Raw genomic sequence first — 19884 nt, 5'->3', positions numbered from 1 at the left:
TTAAAAATAGGTGACAAAATGAACACTACTACGCCATTTACGTGGTGTTTAGCCACCGACGGGAGCGGGAGAAAAGTGCCTCCGACAGTCCCCTTATGGGCAACAAGGACGCACTCGCCCAGTACTCGTGCGCCCACCCTGCTTTTGCGGAGGAACTGAGGTTCTACGGGGCGTGCGGGGAGGCCCGGGCTCGCGCCACTCAGCCCGGGCGTGAGGGCGAGGCGCTTGTTGCCTTTGGGGACTACAGGGAGGACACCCTGAAGGACCTGTACGAGTCTAAGGACAAGAAGCGCCAGAAGTAAGTCCTGTTGTGGTGAATGGTAGTGTACTGTTGACAGGGTGCTGTGACTTGTTGTGTGTGTTAATCTTTGATCATTGTCTTGCAGGTTTCTGAACTGGGTATGGCGGACGACACCGCAGCCTGGGAGCACAATGGACGTCGCCAGAAAATACACCCTGGCCCGAGACAAGGAGTGGTCGGCAGAGGCAGCTGCTGCTGCCCCCCCCACTTGCCACCAGCAGCAGCAGCACCACCACCACCACCAGTGGTGCTTCCACCATGCTGCTGCCACGCAAGCCGATCGCTCCTGTGCTCTCGGCCTTACAGGGAAGACGTCCTATGGCCCCAGGTGAGCTGCAGGCCAAGGTCAGGAAGCTGATGACCACACCAGCACGGCCTGCAGTTCCAGGTAGATCTCTTTCTTTCTCTTTAAAACAACAGAGGTTCAGTGTACAGGATTAACTAACTATTGCCCAACCCTCCCCATAGCGGTGTCTTCATCCACCAGAGACCTTCGGTTCCACCGCCGCCCCCGACCACAGAGGTGATGGATGAGGAACTGGTCCAGATGGCCCACGACTTAGAAACGGGTAATTGGCACCGCAATGGATGTGTCACACTGCAACATTTGCCTTCAATATACTGTATATTCTTCTGTCAGTATGCTTGTATTAATGTTTTAATTTACTGGTTGCTACAGCTGATGCTTGAACAGCAAAGGTAGGTTTGGCAGGTAATGTAGCCGTCACTTTCACAAATGGCATGCTGCACGTCATCAACACTCAGACTCACTTGTCTTGCCTGCCCATGACTATCATTGTGCTGATGCCATTTTGCTGTGTGTGACTGTGTCTGAAGCTGACGTACAGGTCCTTCAAACCCTCCCGCTCCCACTGGTGGTGACGCCTCCATCTCCACCTCCTCCGGCATCATCCTCCATCCCTCCCCCACCACCTCAAGTTGCGGCTGCTCCACCTACGTTCGTGGTTCCGGCTCGGGCTCCGGCGTTGACCAGGGAGGAGCCCCGTTGCGTCTTCGTGGAGGAGACGCCATCTGGAGAGGCCACCCTGGCGCCAGCGCCGGCGAAGAAGCCGAGGAAGGAGAGGAACGTGGAGCAGCCCGCAACACCCACTCCTGCTTCGGCTGAGGTACAAACACACACGTGTCCGTACTCATGGGTTCGCAACTCAGTGGAGTTGACTGTCAAACTGCATGTAGCATTGACTCAGCCTCCTTACAGTGTGTTTGTTTGTGTTGTTTGTTTACTCACAGTCCCGGTTGCATGAGAGCTGGCGGACAGCTCTCACCGGGGAAGAGCAGGAGTGGATCGGCCGGGAGCTATTTTAACCCTTTAGGCGCCAGAGGTTTGATGTAAAATAATTATTTCTTAATGTGGGATTTTTTTCCTTCTAAATAAATGCACTTGTATTAAAGGTTGGATTTTACGCTTTTTTTCATTGTGGTCCTATATTATTTGGAAAAAAATGAATTTATTAGAAGCTAAAGAGCACATCTTAACCAGGGGTGCCAATAATTGTGGAGGGCGCTGTAGGTATATTATTGTTTTTTACTTGTATGTAATTGGAGCCCAACCTGTGCCAACAAATAATCCATATATCTGGTAATATGTGCTGATAACTAAACGTGTTCAATACCTATAGACAGACACAAACGATTAGAGGCACCTTTGAAACAGGTACACAGGTACTGAAATTCGTAAAGGGTCCCACCTTCAACCCTCAGTGGAAAATCCCCCATTTGAGGGTGGAGTGGTACTGTGCCGAACTGAACAGATACAAAAATGTTCAGTTCAGTGGAAAAGGCCCAACACACTTAGTACTTTTCCACCTCTCCCACACTTCTCACCCATCATCATCCTCTCTGTCTCTCTCTCTCACTCTCTCTCTCTCCCTCTCTCTCTCTCACACACACACACACAGTAACCAGTAATATGTGCTAATAACCTGCCAACAATCAGCTTAGTTATCTGTGAACTTGGGGTACTGTCTGTGGAATTGTCTATTTTATGATAGGCCTACATTTATCATGCCCTCACACCCTTTTGCCCTCTGTTTGTTCATACCTATAGAGTCAAACACAGTACTTTTACACTTCTCCCACCCACCCTCTCTCTCTACCGCCTATGGACACACACAGACAGACAGCAGGTCTGCCCTCTCCCCAGTAGGTAAGGATCAAAGAGGTGTGAAAAACGATTGAACTTTTGAAGTTAATAGGTTAGCAAAGCTGTACAGCAGCCCTTTTTCTTATCAGGCCAGCTCTTTTGGAGTCGAATGTGATGTCATGTATAACTGAAATATTATTATTATTATTATTATTATTTTTAAATAAGCGCACAATTACTTTAGGTCAGCATGCAGAATGTCATGTTCTTTCCTGGCAGAATGCATGTTGTGTTCCGCGAGGGACCACGTGGAATTCTCCTCCAGGAGCCGTCTGATGAGGCCAGGTGGATAAAGGACGACCCCAGTCTTCAGGTGAAGTCTGCGCCCCTGAAGGAGGAGCTCGTGAGGCTCAACGCTCTGGCTGCGGTGCGTCAGAGAGGAGGAGATGCCTCAGACAAGACGGAGGTGCTGGGAGACTTCGTCCTTCAATTTGGCAAGTACCAGGGGAAAACCTTTAGGTGGCTTTTGGGGAACGATGTGGGATATGTCCTGTATCTCATAAAGAACCACCTGAAGGAGCAGGCCTCTGGTACTAGTATGGCTGAGGGGCATAAATAGGACAGCCTACTCTCACTTCTCAGTTTCTCTCTGAGTTTCCCAGAGATCCAGGCTCTCCTCACCTATGAGGCCAGCGAAGTGGGTGTTGCAGCAGCCTTCTCCGAAGATGACCAGACGGATTTGGTTCTCGGCCCAAGAGCACCTTGAAGGAGGTCTGGGACGCCCGAACCAATGGTTACGCGGCCTTCATCATGGGGCAGAGCTGCTTCCCAGGGACGCGCATGCTTAAGGCTGGCTTAAGCAGCACCACCGCCAGCAGCAGCACCGCCACCGCTGCTGAATCATTCCCCCCCCTTCCCCAGCCGCAGCCCTACCACGGCTGCTTCGCGGGGGCCGGTCGCTCCCGCCATCTCGGCTTTGCTGGGGCGGCCATCCATGGGCCCAGGGGAGCTGCAGGCCAAGCTGAAGAAGATAATCAGCTCAGCTGCACGGCCTGCAGTTCCAGGTATTAGCCCTTTTTTTTTTGCACGCCTCCCCAAACCTCCTCATATGGCTGCTCCACCCACGCCCTCTCCGCCGCTGGCGGTGTTCCAGGAGCCTCGTCGCGTCTCCGTGCAGGAGACGCCGTCGGGGGAGGCCACCCTGGCACCAGCGCCAGCAAAGAAGAAGAGGAAGGAGAGAAATGTGGAGCAGCCCATTTTGTCCACTCCTGCTGCGGCTGAGGTAAGCACAGCACAGCACAGCTTCCTACCACGCACACTCTGCAGTGCGCCAAAGCCATTCAGCCCTCTTACAGTGTGTTTTTTTTGTCTTTGCAGCTCAACATACCTGGGAGCTGGCGGACAGGTCTCAGCCGTGAGCAGCAGGAGTGGGTCGGCCGGGCGCTGTTCACCATGGACAGCAGGTGGAAGACCTCTCTCACCACGGACCTCAACCTGTGGTGGGATCCCCCGCAACCCCGGCCGACATATGCTCAGCCACCCGCCTCTCCTGCCGCCTTCTTTGCATGCCGGTTGTTCCTCTGGATGCCCGTTCGTATGTGGAGCGTCCGGCCAGCATGCGCCCAGCCTGGCTGTAACAAGCCATTCAGAAAGGCTGGGCTCTACAAGACCATCCGGAGGGTCTTGGACATCGACGGCTGGTATTTGATGGCCACGGAGTACCTGGAGTGCCGTCGGTGTCAAAGGAAGGTGTCTGGATGGTCGCCGGAGGTCATGAGGCAGCTGGGGCCGGGACGCATTTGCCAGTTCCCGGCTTTCCTCACGTACCAGCTCTCCTGCGACCGGCGGGTCATTTGTATGCTGTTATTGATGTGCTGTGTAAAGAAAAATTATTTATTGTATGCCGTGTGCATTCCCCCCTGACGTGCTGCTGGTCTAAACCAGGTTGTTGTTGTTATTCTGCACCTGTGCTTTGACACCTCACACCGCCTATGCTGTTGTTGATGTGCTGTGTAAAAAAAAAAAAAGAACTGTATGTTTGTTCCTGTTTGTTCCTCCCTGACGTGCTGACATACTCGTTGTTTGCTTCTTTTTGACGGATGTTTGATGAATAGCCTGCTGTAGTAGTTGATTGGAAGTGGAGGGGAGTAATTCTGCTTTTAACCCTTTAGGCGCCAGAGGTTTTTTACTAAAACGTTCAATTTTGACATATTAATTTCAAAAGGCTTTAACTTAAGTGATAAGAGATAGAGACTTTCTGTAAATTAGAGAAATATTAAGGATGACCCAAAATGTATGTAGGCATTAAATGTATCCAACTAATTTGCATATTATGCCGTCATAATGATGTCATATGGTGGCGGCCATCTGGATTTTTTAATTTTCATGATTTTTTAAAAATATTTTTATAAAAATATCAGTATTATTATTATTATTATTTTTGCTGACAGACATACACATCACCAGGACATGAAAACACAAAAATAACAAACATTGTACCATACTGAATGGTCAGGGAAATAGTAAATCATCATAGGCTACTAATAGCAAGATGATGGGAATGATGATGATGCTGCGAATTTATGTAGCAGGCCTTTTGCCATAGAGATAATGAATCCCTGTTCATCCAGGTGACACTTATTGTAGTGTTTCATGGTGTGGTACCTCTAATTGCAGGGCACAACACAAAGGCCCACTACACACTGCCTACACCTGTATTTTGTCTGACTATGGCCTTTAGATCTGCCACTTTGTGTTTTTTTGTGAGTTTTTTTTGTTTAGTTGACATACACATCACAAGGACATGAACACACATTGTGCAATGTGCCATACTAAATGGTTAGGGAAATAGTAAATCAATAGTGTAAATAATAAATAATAAATGGCAAGATGATGGGAATGCAAATTTCTGTGGCAGGCTTTTTGCTGTAAAGATAATAGGTATTTCTCAAAGTCAAGAGCTCGTCCTTGATAGAATGCTTTCTTTCAAGTCGAGTGCTAGAGAGACAAGGCTACACACCTTCCCAGTACCCTCTCCAGCCGTCAAGATCACATGCAATTGAACAGCCTAGGGAGTGTGAAAGTGCACGTCAATGTGCATGGTTCCGGCTGCACGCTTAATTAGAACCGTGGAAATTGTGCTGCTTTAACAGGAGTTCCGACAACTGAGGCTGCACTTTCCTCTAAATAAACTTTTTGGAGTAGCCTACAGTATTTCCACATTCGACTTGGTCTTCACATATCACAATCCGTAGTTTATAATTATGTTAGTGTCAATGGAAAGTTATACCGGTAATTGGCAACAGCAACTGTAATGTTACACTTCTACAAAGTTCGTATTGGGCGAAGTTCTGAGATGAATTAATAACAAAACTATCACAACTTGTTCATGCACATTGACCTATGCATTTATGATGAATAGCACAATAACTTGATATAAATGCCTGAGCAAATATACGATGGCATAAACAAAACACTTGATAAATCATATTTAGCCTACATTAACACGCACTGCTTCTTTGCATCTACTCCCTCTCTCTCTTTTTTTTTTAAACCGCACCGTCAGAAAATTTCTAATTGTTCATACGCAAAGGATTGTGGGTTATTTCTTCACTCCGAGGATCCATCGATGCATCCTCCGAAATTCTCAGAACGAAGGACTCAGTACTTGCTAGAATTTGAAAAGATCCTTGACTTTGGAACAGTGCTTGACGAGATTTGAAGGACGTAACGTTCTTGAAAAAGTGGCTTGGATGGAGCAATCCTTGACTTTGAGAAGCACCCAGGGAATCCCTATTCATCCAGGTGAAACTTCTTGTAGTGTTTCATGGTACTTCTCATTGCAAGGCATAACATAAAAACCCACTCCGCACTACCTACATCTGTAGCCTATTTTGTCTGACGGCAGCAATTAGATCTGCCACGCGCGCCGGCCGAGTGGAGAGAACTCGCATGGCTCTGTCTATTTTAATTCTCGTTACGACTCCCGACACTGCCTATACGTTTCCCCAAGCTTTCATATGGACATGTCGACCTCATCTAACACATCTATTGATATTAGACACCACGTTTACCGTCCTCGCGATTATGGAGAGGCACACTGACACTGTCGAGGGAGCATATGGCTAGCGCGATTAAAAAAAAAAAAAACACAGTGCCCCGACGCCACTCTAGTTCTCCACACAACTAAAGGCTGGCTTACATTGCACGATTTTGGCCTGTTTTAACAGTCGGCGACTAAATTTCCAAAATCGGGCGGAAATCTTGAGAGTTGTGCTAGAATCGCAGCGCGCTCCCGTCATCTAAATCGTTTAGTGTAAGGTGCCAATCTTAGCGGTTTTAAGTCCGTCGGAGGCAGTCTTTCTCTAGTTTTGCCGTTACGACAATATCAAACATGTTTGATATTATCGGAAGTCTTTTCAGTCGTGGCTCATGCAAATAGTGACGTGAACATTAAAAACCAATAGTAACCTCTCGCGAACACGAAAACAGGAAGGGTCAAAATAGGCGACAGCTGTAGCCTATATGATTATTTGTTATTTCATTTCTTATAATTTATTAGTCGGCTATTCTACGAGACAGAACAACTCTATATCTGTTAGTGATGTCACACATCAAACAATGCTGCAGAAACGCGAAAAAAATACTTTGATATGAGTAGGCTATCATGTGATTTCCTGTTAATGATGACGTGTAGCCTATTGCACGATGGAAATAATTTGAAGGAATCTAGCAGCAGTCTTGTAAATAGTGACCCACAGTCTTTGCAAAATCCTAATCTGAGACTGGCCTGTGGCTAGACTGTGACTAAAAACTCAATGAATTGTCTTTAGATGTGAGAGGGTCTGAGACTGTAGTCTTTCAAAAATCTTTTCCAAATCTTTGCAAAGTCTGTCAATGTAAGGTAGGCTTAACATGTCTGATGATGGTCTGCTAACTGTTTCATGGTACTTCTCATTGCAAAGCATAACATAAGAACTACCCCACACTGCCTACACCTGTAGCCTAATTTGTCTGACGACAGCTAGGTCCACGCGCGCCTCCCAAGTGGAGTGAATCAGCATGGCTCTATTCTCAAATCATTCTCGTTGCGACTAGTACCCTTACTGCTGCTACGTTGCCCCACAGCTCTCCTATGTACACTTCGACCTCCATACCAATATACCCATTAGTATTAGACAAAGGCTATTCATCACGTTACCGTCCTCGCAATATGGAGAGGCACACGGAAGACGTGAAGACGGATGGCCAGCACGATAAAAAAAAGGCAGAGCTCCGATGCCACTTTCATTCTCCACACAACTAACACGTCTGATGAGGGTCTGCTAACTTCCCTATGAACACCTACAACAGGTGAAATACTGAGCAAGGTGTCTGGATGGTCGCCGGAGGTCATGAGGCAGCTGGGGCCGGGACGCATTTGCCATGACTAGACTGTGACTAAAAACTCAATGAATTGTCTTTAGATGTGAGAGGGTCTGAGACTGTAGTCTTTCAAAAATCTTTTCCAAATCTTTGCAAAGTCTGACAATGTAAGGTGTAATGTAAGGTAGGCTTTAAGCCTACCTTAAAAACCAATAGTGACCTCGGTCGAACACGAAACAGGAAGGGGCAAAATAGGCAACAGCTGTAGCCTATATGATTATTTGTTATTTCATTGCTTATAATTTATTAGTCGGCTATTCTACGTGACAGAACAACTCTATATCTGTTAGTGATGTCACACATCAAACAATGCTGCAGAAACGCGAAAAAATTACTTTGATATGAGTAGGCTATCATGTGAGTTCCTGTTGATGATGACGTGTAGCCTAGTGCACGATGGAAATAATTTGAAGGAATCTAGCAGCAGTCTTGTAAATAGTGACCCACAGTCTTTGCAAAATCCTAATCTGAGACTGGCCTGTGACTATACTGTGACTAAAAAATGAATTGTCTTTAGATGTGAGAGGGTCTGAGACTGTAGTCTTTCAAAAATCTGTTGTCAAAGCTGTCAAAAAAGGGGCTCAATTGACTGCACCTGCAGTCCATTTGTTAATGAGGTTCTGGTCATGTGGTAGGGCTCTGCTGATTGCATGCGGTGTTCAGGGGTGTATGGGCCTCAATATACTTTGAGCAAAGATCCTTAAGGCGTAGCAAGATACGTCGTCGTAGTTCATGTCTATGGGCGCAAAACGGGGATCACTTCCTCTGCAGAAAGAGGCGCGTCATTGCGTGTCAGACGTATTCATGGGTTTCATCAGGTCCCTTTCCACAGGTGTACAAAATCAAGCACTCGATTATCAATGCTTGATGATGTTCCAAAATAATCTTGCTGCTCTTTCAAGCCCTCTACATTTATTAGTTCTAATATGGAAGTAACACACACAAAGCATACATTTCAAGGAATTGAATAAAAACATCAATGGAATAATGGAAATATGTCGCTGCTCTCATTAAGTTACCCCAGCGCCATCTGATCGTCGTTAGCACAAATCAGGATTTGGTTCAGCTGGCTGGCTAATGTGTTGTCAAGGTAGAGCGTACGTAGCAACCGGCCAATAAGCAGAATAAACAAGAGGGGCACACCTGATATAAAGTCGATTTTCTCCAGACGGGAATGCTCAAAAATGCTAAAAATGTACCTGAAGTGGTCAGAAGGGGTTGAGGGTCATGAAACCGTGCCCAAAATTCACATTCCTAACTCTAGAGAATGGAGATTTTAGCTTATAGCTGAAATTCTGATCTATGTCCATAGACTTCAATGGAACAGTTGCTGCCTCTGCTCTGCATAAAGGGGGATTTTGACCCCCCCCTCTTGCGATTCGGGTTCCAGGAAGTGGCTTCTCATGAAGTATCTTGCTCCGCCCCTTAATGATCTTTGCTTTGAGCCGTCAGGTAGAGCACCTGCAGTTAATTAATTCATTCATTAATCAGGTACTGGTCGTGACATTGTAGTTGGCCTATTGTACATGCAGTATAGTACAGCAGGCATTTGGGAAACAGCTGTCCTTTGTTGCCACTATAATTGGTCAGTTAGGCATAATTTGTCCCAATAGGGCCTATCTAAAGCCTACCTTACACTGACAAGATTTGGGAAAGCTTCTTGAAAGATTGTAGTCTTTGAACTAATGCCCATCATTCAAGCTTTACTCAAAAGACTACAATCTTTCAAGAATCTTTCCCAAATCTTGTCAGTGTAAGGTAGGCTTAAGGCCGCGTTCAGACTGCAAACGAATCTGATCTGATTCAAATCTGATTCCTTCTCATATCCGTATCTCATATTTTTAGGGCTGACTGTTCACACTGCCTTTAGCAAGTGTCCAAATCGGATATGGCTCTGTTCAGACTGGGTCACATCTCTGACAGATCTGACAGGTTGCTGTAGCAATGAAAACAAACATTTCTACCATCAGGAGGAGATAATTGCTAATTTGGTGTGATTAAACATAGAACAATACAACTAGGTGAGTGTTCATTGAATGCATGCATGCGTCTGCGCATTTGCGCGACAGAAACCAAAATTAATCAGTGGCAAGCTCCGCTTCAAACTGTTGGAAAGCTATTTAATTATTTAATGGCATTTAATAGAACAATGTGGATTCTTGCAACTTCCATAGAAACAGAGCAGAGACTGTTAATGCTCTATCAAGCATTGAGTATTGTTAAGTCACGTTTAATATAACATGGTCAAAAGACATAGCCGTAGCGTTGCTCCACAACTCGAAATAGGTGGGCGGTCACGCACGTAAAGTCACGTCACGGACAGTCAAATCCGATCTGAGTGTTGGGAGCTGTTCAGACTGAGACACATCTGTCCATATCCGATACGAATGCAATATGAAACTACCTCCTGGATGTGGTTTGCAACCGTTTTGCAAAAATCGTATTTCATGTGACCTGTCACTGTTCAGACTTCAAAAGTGACATCCGATACAAATCTGAATGGGCTAAAAATCGGATTTTGGCTGGCAGTCTGAACGCAGCCTTAATGATTTTTGTATCAAGAATGAACCTATAGTACATTCACAGTAGGGCTGGGCGATATGGACCAAAAGTCATATCCCGATATATTTAGGCTGATTATCGATATACGATATATATCCCGATATTTTTCCCGCAAAGTAGCTGCTAGAACAAAGCACCCTTAAAATTTGATTTAAGGCCCCCTTAACATAAGATCAGTTACACAAACACCTCTAAGTATTCTCCTTAACATTTTACCTCATGTATTTGAGTTTTCTCCTCATTATCTTAAGAAATCCCTCAAACCGTTGCACAAATGTCCAGCAGCCTAAAGGAAAACTCATATTATTATCTGAGTCAATGCTAATAAATGTAGTTAATTAACCACTTTTAACAATTGAAAATAAATCAATCTTCTGCTGCTAATATTACTCTTCAATCAAATAGGCCTATCAGAAGTTATGTCGTTTATTTAGGCCTAGTGGCTTGCTCAAGTCGTCCTAACTGATAGCCTACCATTATGAGCTTTGGTTTGATTCACCAGGCAACATGTAACAAAACTGTTTTGGTGCACAAATGGTCTTGCTCTTTGGATGACAGCCAGAGGATAATATCTAACTAGCTAGCTAGTATAGTTCAATTCATGTCTCAGGATTTACTTGATGAATGGATAAATGTCACCGAAAATTATCACGGTAAGATTATACATCATTAAGCTTTAGGCTATTGTGTTTGGTGGATTGCTTTCTAATTGCATAACTTATAAGCAAGCTAGTTAGTTGCATATGTTGAACGTACCTGTTGAGTTATTTATTGCTAACATTAGCTTCTAGCCGTTTACTGACTGCACAGCTAGCCGGCGATGCACGGGCTTTTAGCCGGCTAGTCCCGATTGTACTCACTGATAGCCGGCTAATCGCCGAGGTGATTTACGCTGCCAATTGTCCTCCCCTGAGGGTACACATATTCCCGGCGCGACTGCAGTGAGCACGCGAGCCGGTTATGCGGCGGCTAGCTGAGACATGGGCGGAGCTGTCAACAACGAGAGTTGTGCACACACTGCTGAAAGACTTAAAATCAGCAAACAGCTGACTGACTGTATGCTGAGCAGCCAGATCATCATCATACTGTTCACATATTAACACTGGTCCTTGTGGTCCATCTAGCACACTGTTCTTTCAAATGTCAATGGCAATTAAATCGCCAAACATCGCATTTATTTATTAATTGCTAACATATTGGGAAAACATAGCCTATCCTGCTTTATCTACAGCCAGGATAAATTAGCTAGACCTTGGCTAGCTTGCTCAAATAACCATTGACAACGTATTTCGTTAAAGCATGTAGGCTAGGCCTATATCATACCCACCCTAAGGTTTAAGAAACATAACAACGTTGTCCAATTTTAGTTTAATGCATTTTTCTGAATTGGAGAGGTCTCCTTATGAGGGTAGGCTCTGCATTTTAAATGGCTAATCGCTAGTCGCGATTAGCATCGTTGGTTTAAACTTTGCAGAGCTGTTTTGTTGTTATCACAAAAATACTGATTGTAACTGCTGTTAGGAAGACAGTTTGGAACCTGGCAGACGTGAGGCAGTGAAAGGTAGAATGCATAGTCCAAGCGGAATGAGTGGAGAGTTGATATTGTGACGAGGCAAGAATTACTCTGTTAGGAAATGTTTATTACCAGATGAATATGAGGAATGACATTACATGGAAGTGGTTTAAGATCCCCGTGGCTATATCCCACAACATGAGTGGCATCCCGTAACATAAACCCCTTATCCCACAACACATCAGCTGACTAGTCTAGTACACCTATATAATGCGTAACCGTCAACTATCTTATGACAACAGGCTGCTTAACCATCTTAGCCGTAGGCTACATTTCCCCCTTGCATGAACGTAACACAAGCATATCCGAGCCGCGCTACAATATTGTGTCACATCGAGCTAGCAAGTCTAGCTAGCCACAAACAACAGTGCATACCAGACTGTATAGAACAGGTGCATACTGCATAGGCTACTAATGACACTTTTTTACGGTCAGTGAATAGCACCGAGTGAAAATCAATGTTTGCTTTATATCTAGTGACAGTGGTGATGTCGTCAGTTTGGATTGTAGAGTAAACTTAGTCAGAAGATCTAGAAATATCAAACGGAGGAGCAGAGAACTTGACAGAGAGCTGCACCGCTGTTTTGAGAATGACAGTAGTGTCACGAGACTTCGACGCCTATGTTGTTGTACGTCACTGTTCAACTTCACACCCAGTTCTTACATGTTTACGCCTACACCGAGGCGGCTTTGGAATATCGCGCCTTTTGTCCTCACTGACCTAGCCGGGGAATGGCCGGTTAAACCTAGCCGCGGATGAGGCGGCGTTCAGTCAGTTAACGGCTACTGATAGGTACATTAGATGTACAGTATAACATCGTGAAATTAACGTCACTGTTCTAAGGTGCGCCGTGTTTGGCTGCGTCACCCGTCAAACTGGTCAAAGTTTATTCATGGGTTTCATCAGGTCCCTTTCCACAGGTGTATAAAATCAAGCATTGATTATCAATGCAGACTGCATGGTGCTTGATTACTACACCTGTGGAAAGGGACCTGATGAAACCCATGAATAGTCAGATTTGTCGTGTTATTCGCTATACCATTTTATAGACAATAGCAAACGAACAATCTCCGTGGGAAACTGGAATTTGTCGTGCCAGAAAATCTCTTTCAATGCAAATGAAAATCTAAATAACTATATAACTTACTTAATTTCCTTACCTAAGGATACCATTTAAGACATTTTGTGCAACACCCTTAAATAATTAGGTGCTGTGTGCAACCCCGCTCTGTGTCAGAAAGAGGAGGGGCGGGCGCGGGGAGCAGCGCATAGAGCTCCGGCCAGCGGCTTGCCTGGAGCAATCAAAGCGCAAATTTGAACTATATCGGTATATACGATATGGTCTAATTCCATATCTCATTTTTAAAAATATCGATATACCTTAAATATCGATATATCGCCCAGCCCTAATTCACAGGTCAAACAGGATAAACTGTATTTTCTGAAAGCTTATGATCTCTAGATGTGATTTAACATGCATTGAGACTTCCAAACTTCCTCCATCCATAATATTGCGGTGTTTCCTGAGGATGATGGCCACTTCAGCACCATGTCATTAGAAAATGGAGGACAAATAGGCGTTTTTTCACCGAAAACGAACCTGGTGTTGAACTGGTGCCGTTCAGAATTCTTTGAACCGTGGTGTTATCTAGTGAACCAGCCCGCATTTACACCAGTTCTGAACAGAACCAAGGATGTGTCATCAACAATGGATATGCAAAATCAAAACTTAATGAGATGCATAAACGGGAGAATGATATGACCAGTTGTCCCATAAAAACGGCAGAAACTAGCTCTTTAAAATGCTAGTCAACCTCTGCAGTGTAATGCTAGTTGAATCGTTTTGTTTACTCATGGCAACAGTTGATATGGACGGAAAACTCCTGCTTTTAGCCTTCTTCCCTCTGAAAGACGCAATGACATGCCCACTCCGGTTCGCAGGAAAAAAATATTTTTTGGTTCAACTTCCGAACCAAGGTGCCACGTTCCGAACCGGCTTTTGTTTGGTGAAAATGCGACGAACGGTTCAAATGTTGGTTCGCGAACGGGAACGGAGCCGGTTCTCTGTCGGTGAAAAAAGGCCTTATGAGGTCTGTGGGAAGAGCTCAGAGGAAGTCAGTAGTACAACAGCCAGCGCAACAGTTGACAAGGTTCACCTTCAACCGCCCACCTGCAACAGCAGCCGCTGGCTGTTCGTCGGCACAGAGAACCCCTGCCACTGCCAGAGCCACAGCTGCTAAGGCATTTCAGAGGTGATTAAATTAACTTTGTTCTTGTGGTTTCAGTTTGTCATATGGGGGGATATGACTAAGGGCTGCATTAAGATGTAGGTGGATGATGTAAGGTGGTGATTGGTGTGGACAGGACAAGAGCCGTGTGTGTGTGTTGGGAGGGGGGTTGTGAAGTTAATAAAGGGTTGCTTTCACATTGCATTTTAGGAGCATCTTTATTGTGGATCTGGTAAATGGGAAGCTAGAGAGCAAACAGACACTCACAGTCCGATTTTCAGAGTTTGAGGCCTCGGTGGAGGGGATTCTCTCCAAAGTGCATGATGCCCTTCGCCAGGAGGAAACTTTTCTGCTAACAGATGGGCAGGGGAATAAAATAATAGACTCTGAGGGAACCAGAGGTACAGTTAAATCTCATATATCAATTTTGTATTTCAGATTCTTAAGAAACCATCCTACATCACATCCATCAAACCATACTACATCACACACTTGTCCCAGTAGTTCAGTGATGAAATATCTTTTGCACAGGATCAGGATTCTGGAAACAGAATGCTAGAAAGATATTTGCCGTGAAGGAGGAGGATTTCAGAGTGCTGCAGGCCCCCAAAAGGCGCAGATTGAGGTACTGAAACAACTTTTTTTCCATCATGTCTTTGGATTGTCTTGCAAATGCATATTTTGACAGGAAATATCTTGTCAGTGGCTAACATGCAAATACAGTATCTTTCTGGCATTCAGGGTGAAAATAGTAACAAACCAATGACGTGTGTATCATTATTGCCCCATTATTACTAACTAATTTCTTGCAACCCAGTGCATATAACTTTTATGTCACAAAATCCAGATATGGAAAACACATGCACAACACAACATGCTATATATACTGAACTTTATACGGACAGACACAGAATGCTTGCCCACAATAATTCAAAGTAGATTTAGACCAATATTTTCAAAACATGGAAGAATATCTCCAGTCACTTTCAATAGGGCCAGTGAAGTTGATGTCTGAGACTAGATATAATTAATTTGTATGCTCGCTCTTCTCTTCTCTCTTTTCAGTCGACGGGACGATACTGGCCTAGAGCAGGTCTTTGAAAAGATAGAGGAGGTAGTGCTGGTGTCACAAGATCTGGAACAGGTGTCGGCAAAAATTGAGGAGCTGGTCCAGTTGGCGGGCTGTGACCAACGGACAACACTGTCCCTCACTGTGGAGCAAGGAGATGAATGCAAAAAAGCTTTCGCCTGTATTATTTGCAGAAGTAAGATTTTAATCATTTATTTGTAATACTCTGTTGACCTTACTCCTGCACTGTTTAACCTATGCCTATGACACAAAAAAACTGCATTATATATGCATAAACATAGCGTACGCAAGTTTTTCAGGCGGCATAGCATCGTGCAGGAGTAAATCGGCGGTGCATTAGAAAGTTGAATAGATGAATTAATTGATGGACTATCTGTATGAAGGTATATTTGGTGCAAAGGTCACGAGCACATTTAACTGCAGATTACGCATTCACACACTAAAGTCAGAAATGTGTAACCGTAAATTTGAAGTTGTACATATTTTTTTCATACCTTGTTAACACAAAACAGGGCTAAGGGTTCACAAATCCGTTTTACAAGTTTACAAAATCGTTTTACAGATACACGAATCCTAACCTGTGCATCTCAACTTCCTGGCCTCATCCCCTCGAGACTTTTGGCACATTTACAATGCAACGATTGGGGCAAAACACATTCGCACATCCGTGTTTCATAATCTGAGAACATGCAAAACATTTGTGCAATTGTAAACCCAGATGTGAACTAATGCAACAGAAGTTGTGCATCTGTGAAATATTTTCTCATTCATAAAACTATATAGATCGCTGTGACCATTGAGCATTTTCTTGCACGACTACAAGGCAGTTGATACAAGTGCTTGAGTCTCCTTTTACGAGTTTCAGCTGTTGTTTTCCGGACGGATACTTTTGCACCATTTATACCACCTAGCGAGGTGCAAAAAGGATCTGTATATGTGTGCACGTCGAGCGAATCGATCGAAAAGAAAACAAGGCGGCCGGATCTGGATCCTGGATCGTGCCCAGGCATCCCTGTTCATATCAAAGTAAGTAGCCGTGTTTCCTTAATATCGATAAAAGACGCACGATTGATAGATTTTCTTTCCACAAAGTGAGAAAAAATATTTGTTGCGATGTACGTTTTACGACCTTATTATTTAGGCCCTATAGGCCTACAGTACATAAGTCTGCACAAAAAACAACTACTTGTCTAGCCCTACCCGATAGTCTTAATTTTATGCAAAATGCAAGTCAGCTGTGCGAAAATTGCTGAAAGATTGTGTCAGATTATGTCCTCGGACGGACGGTGTTATTTCTGTGAAGGCTAGGCTATATCCTGCGTTTATCTAGCAATAGCTAGCTTGATCTGGCACTAGAGAGGATTTAGCAAGCAAGCAAGTAAATAAAGCTAAACATAGGCTACCTGTCATGATAATGTAAACAAACAAGCAAACTTTCTTAGGGGGTATTCACACCTGCCTTGTTTAGTTCGATTAAAACGAATTCAAGTTCGTTTCTTGCTTGGTTCGGACCTTTTTGACTGGTGTGAATACAATCACTCGAACTCTAGTGCGGACCAAACAAGCGGACCGAGACCCAGCTGAGGAGGTGGTCTCGGAGCGGTTCCTGGTGCGGTTCGTTTATGGTGTGAAAGCAGACCGACCTCGATCCGACCCAGTTACAGAAATCTACCTTTTTTGGATTTGACGAGCTCCCGTAGTTTTTGCGCATTATGGGAAATGTAGGATAGCTCCGTGACGCACAACAGCTGTAAGCAGCAGTGGACTTACGCTTTTTTGCCAACAATAATTTGATTTTGCATCTCCTACCCGTTCCGTCTTCCGTAGGCCTGCTGTTACCATGTTGGACACACATGAGAGCTCTTCTCAGCTGTTTTGTTGCACGTCTTCGTCGTTGCAAAATTACGAGCATGATATTGTTAAACTTGCATCAAACGGTCTTGACGCTCAAGCACTTCTGCAAAGCTGTAACTGTATAAACTATATTGCTAGGATAATAACGAGTACAGTATGCAAACATAGTATTTACGTGGGCCAACTTTGACTTTGGCTTCCTATTCTTCACCCCACCTACACGTTTACCAGCCAATGGTTGAACGACCTTAGCACATGTGCTTTTGTTTATAAATTCTGGTCCGGTTGCAATTAATCACGGTGTGAAAGCGAACCGCACTAAAAAAGAAAAAAAAATTGGTCCGGACCAAATAAGTGAACTAACGGACCTTCCTAGTGTGAATACGCCCTTATACTTTCCTATATGAGCAGGGATGCCTGGGCACGATCCAGGATCCAGATCCGGCCACCTTGTTTTCTTGTCAATCGATTCGCTCGACGTGCACGAATAACGAATACAAGTCACGCCTCGCTAGGTGGTGTAAATGGTGCAAAAGTATCCGTAATCTGAAACTCGTAGAAGGAGATTCGAGCACTTGTATCAATTGACTTGTAGTCATGCAAGAACATGCTCAATCATCACAGCGATCTGTAGAATTTTATGAATGAGAAAATATTTCACATATGCACAACTTCTGTTGCATTAGTTCACATTTGGGTTTACAAATGCACAAATGTTGTGCATGTTCTCAGATTATGAAACACGGATGTGCAAATGTGTTTTGTCCCAATCGTTGCAGTGTAAATGGGGCAAAAGTCTCGAGTGGATGAGGCCAGGAAGTTGAGATGCACAGGTTAGGATTCGTGTATCTGTAAAACGATTTTGTAAACTTGTAAAACAGATTTGTGAACCTGCAGCCCTGTTTTGTGTTAAAAAGGTATGAAAAAAAAATATGTACAACTTCAAATTTACGGCTACACATTTGTGACTTCGGTGTGCGAATGCGAAATCTGCTGTTAAATGTGCTCGTGACTTTTGCACCAAATATACCTTCATATATCTCGGACATAACACCTTTCATGTACATGTGCAGCCTATTTGCTGTAAAGTAGGCCTAGCATTTTATATTGACACATGTCATGGCTTAGGATAGCCATATAGGAGATTATTACTTTCTCTTTGGCAAATGCAACATTCATGAATTATATATTTTAAATAATTTTCAAAGGGCAAATTTCTGTGTTGTACGGTTTTATAATGAATGTATTTATAGTATGATGCGGTCTCTCTGCGAGAATAAAGTCTGTTGCGCTTAAATTGCTCTAGTTGCCCGCCTTCCTTGATGACAGCTTCTAGCTGTCGAAATTAACAAGGTTCAGCTGGACGTCACTGTGGCTCGAGATCACTAATGATCTCTTTTGGACGTATAATGCACTTACATGTCGTAAATTCTAGGGGCGAGGCCATTAAAACGAGCATAATATAGGGGCGTGACATTTAAATCACGCTTGTTTCCAGCCGCCACATTTATCAACATGTTTATTCTCACGCTGGAATTGGAGTGATACAAAAGTTTGATGAATCAGTCGTGAGCCCCGTCGTAAGATGATATCTGCGCCCAGATATACGCTGGTTTCTACGCTGTGTTGATAAATGAGGGCCATTACGTTTTGTTTTCAGAGTGTTGCCACTGTAGGAGCGGAGCAGCGGCCGTCCCTCCGGTGCCATGGACGCCGCCCCCTGTCCTCGTTGCACCACGTCAACCCCTCCAGGAGAAATGCCTTGAAGTGCCAGGGATTGGCACTTTCTCCTGAGGAGGAACACAGGTGTGTTTAGCAGTTTATTCAGTGCACACAATGTGACAATGAGTCGATGACAGCGAAAGATTGACATGACAGTGAAATATGTGGTCTACCTGGAATGAGCAGGTGGAACGACTCCAGGGACGTGGAGCCTCGTGCGCAGCGGTACACCGGTAGGCTGATCCCCTCCTTGTTCAGCCTGCCCGTCTCTGTGGACAGCTCCACGCCCGGCGGGTCCTGGATGCACTTGAGGTGACGCCGCTGCTCCGCCCAGATGTCCTGGATGCGGTCCTGGTCCAGAAGGGGAATCCCCATGGTGTCTCGTCCGTTGGCACCGCCGAAGGTTTGCAGGAGGTCATCGATCAGCCGCTCCGTCTCCGCCGCTCCACGCGTGCGGCGACGGCAATGGAGAGCCATCTCCTTGCGGCTGATGTGCCTCCACACTCTGGCGTCTGACGAGAAGGTCATCCCCTTCGCCTCAAGCATCCTCTTCTTTGCGTCGTGCAACCGGGCTTTGTCCTCTGGGTCCCACAGGAAGATACAGGAAGACAGCTGCTGAAGATATGCCTTGTACAGCTGGTGGCTCTCGGTGGTGACACCTGATGCGAAGCGCCGCATCACCCTCAGTGTCCGTGAGCACGGGCATGAGCACCTGTCCGTGCTCGTTGCCAACGTTCGTTGCCCACGCTGCGGTCCCGGCGGCAGCACCGGAGAGTTTCCGGGTCACCTGTTAGAGAGAATAATGCACATCAGTAAGGCTGCACGCACATAGTCAGGACATGATTCTAAGCTTGCGCTATAGCACCATATTTACCTTCTTGGTCGAATCCATCTTCAGAACTGTTCCAAAGATGGAGGTGACCCGGGCCTTCACATCTTCTAGGCGGGAGAGGATTTTGTGGCAGTTCACCAGTAACAGCCACCGGTGGTGGGCACGGGTGGCAGTGTTGGTGGTGGGGTGCACC

Source organism: Sardina pilchardus, chromosome 1, assembly GCF_963854185.1.
Source record: "Sardina pilchardus chromosome 1, fSarPil1.1, whole genome shotgun sequence".
In the NCBI taxonomy this organism is placed as follows: Eukaryota; Metazoa; Chordata; class Actinopteri; order Clupeiformes; family Clupeidae; genus Sardina; species Sardina pilchardus.
The sequence above is the reverse complement of the archived record's forward strand: the minus strand, read 5'-3'. Positions refer to the sequence as shown.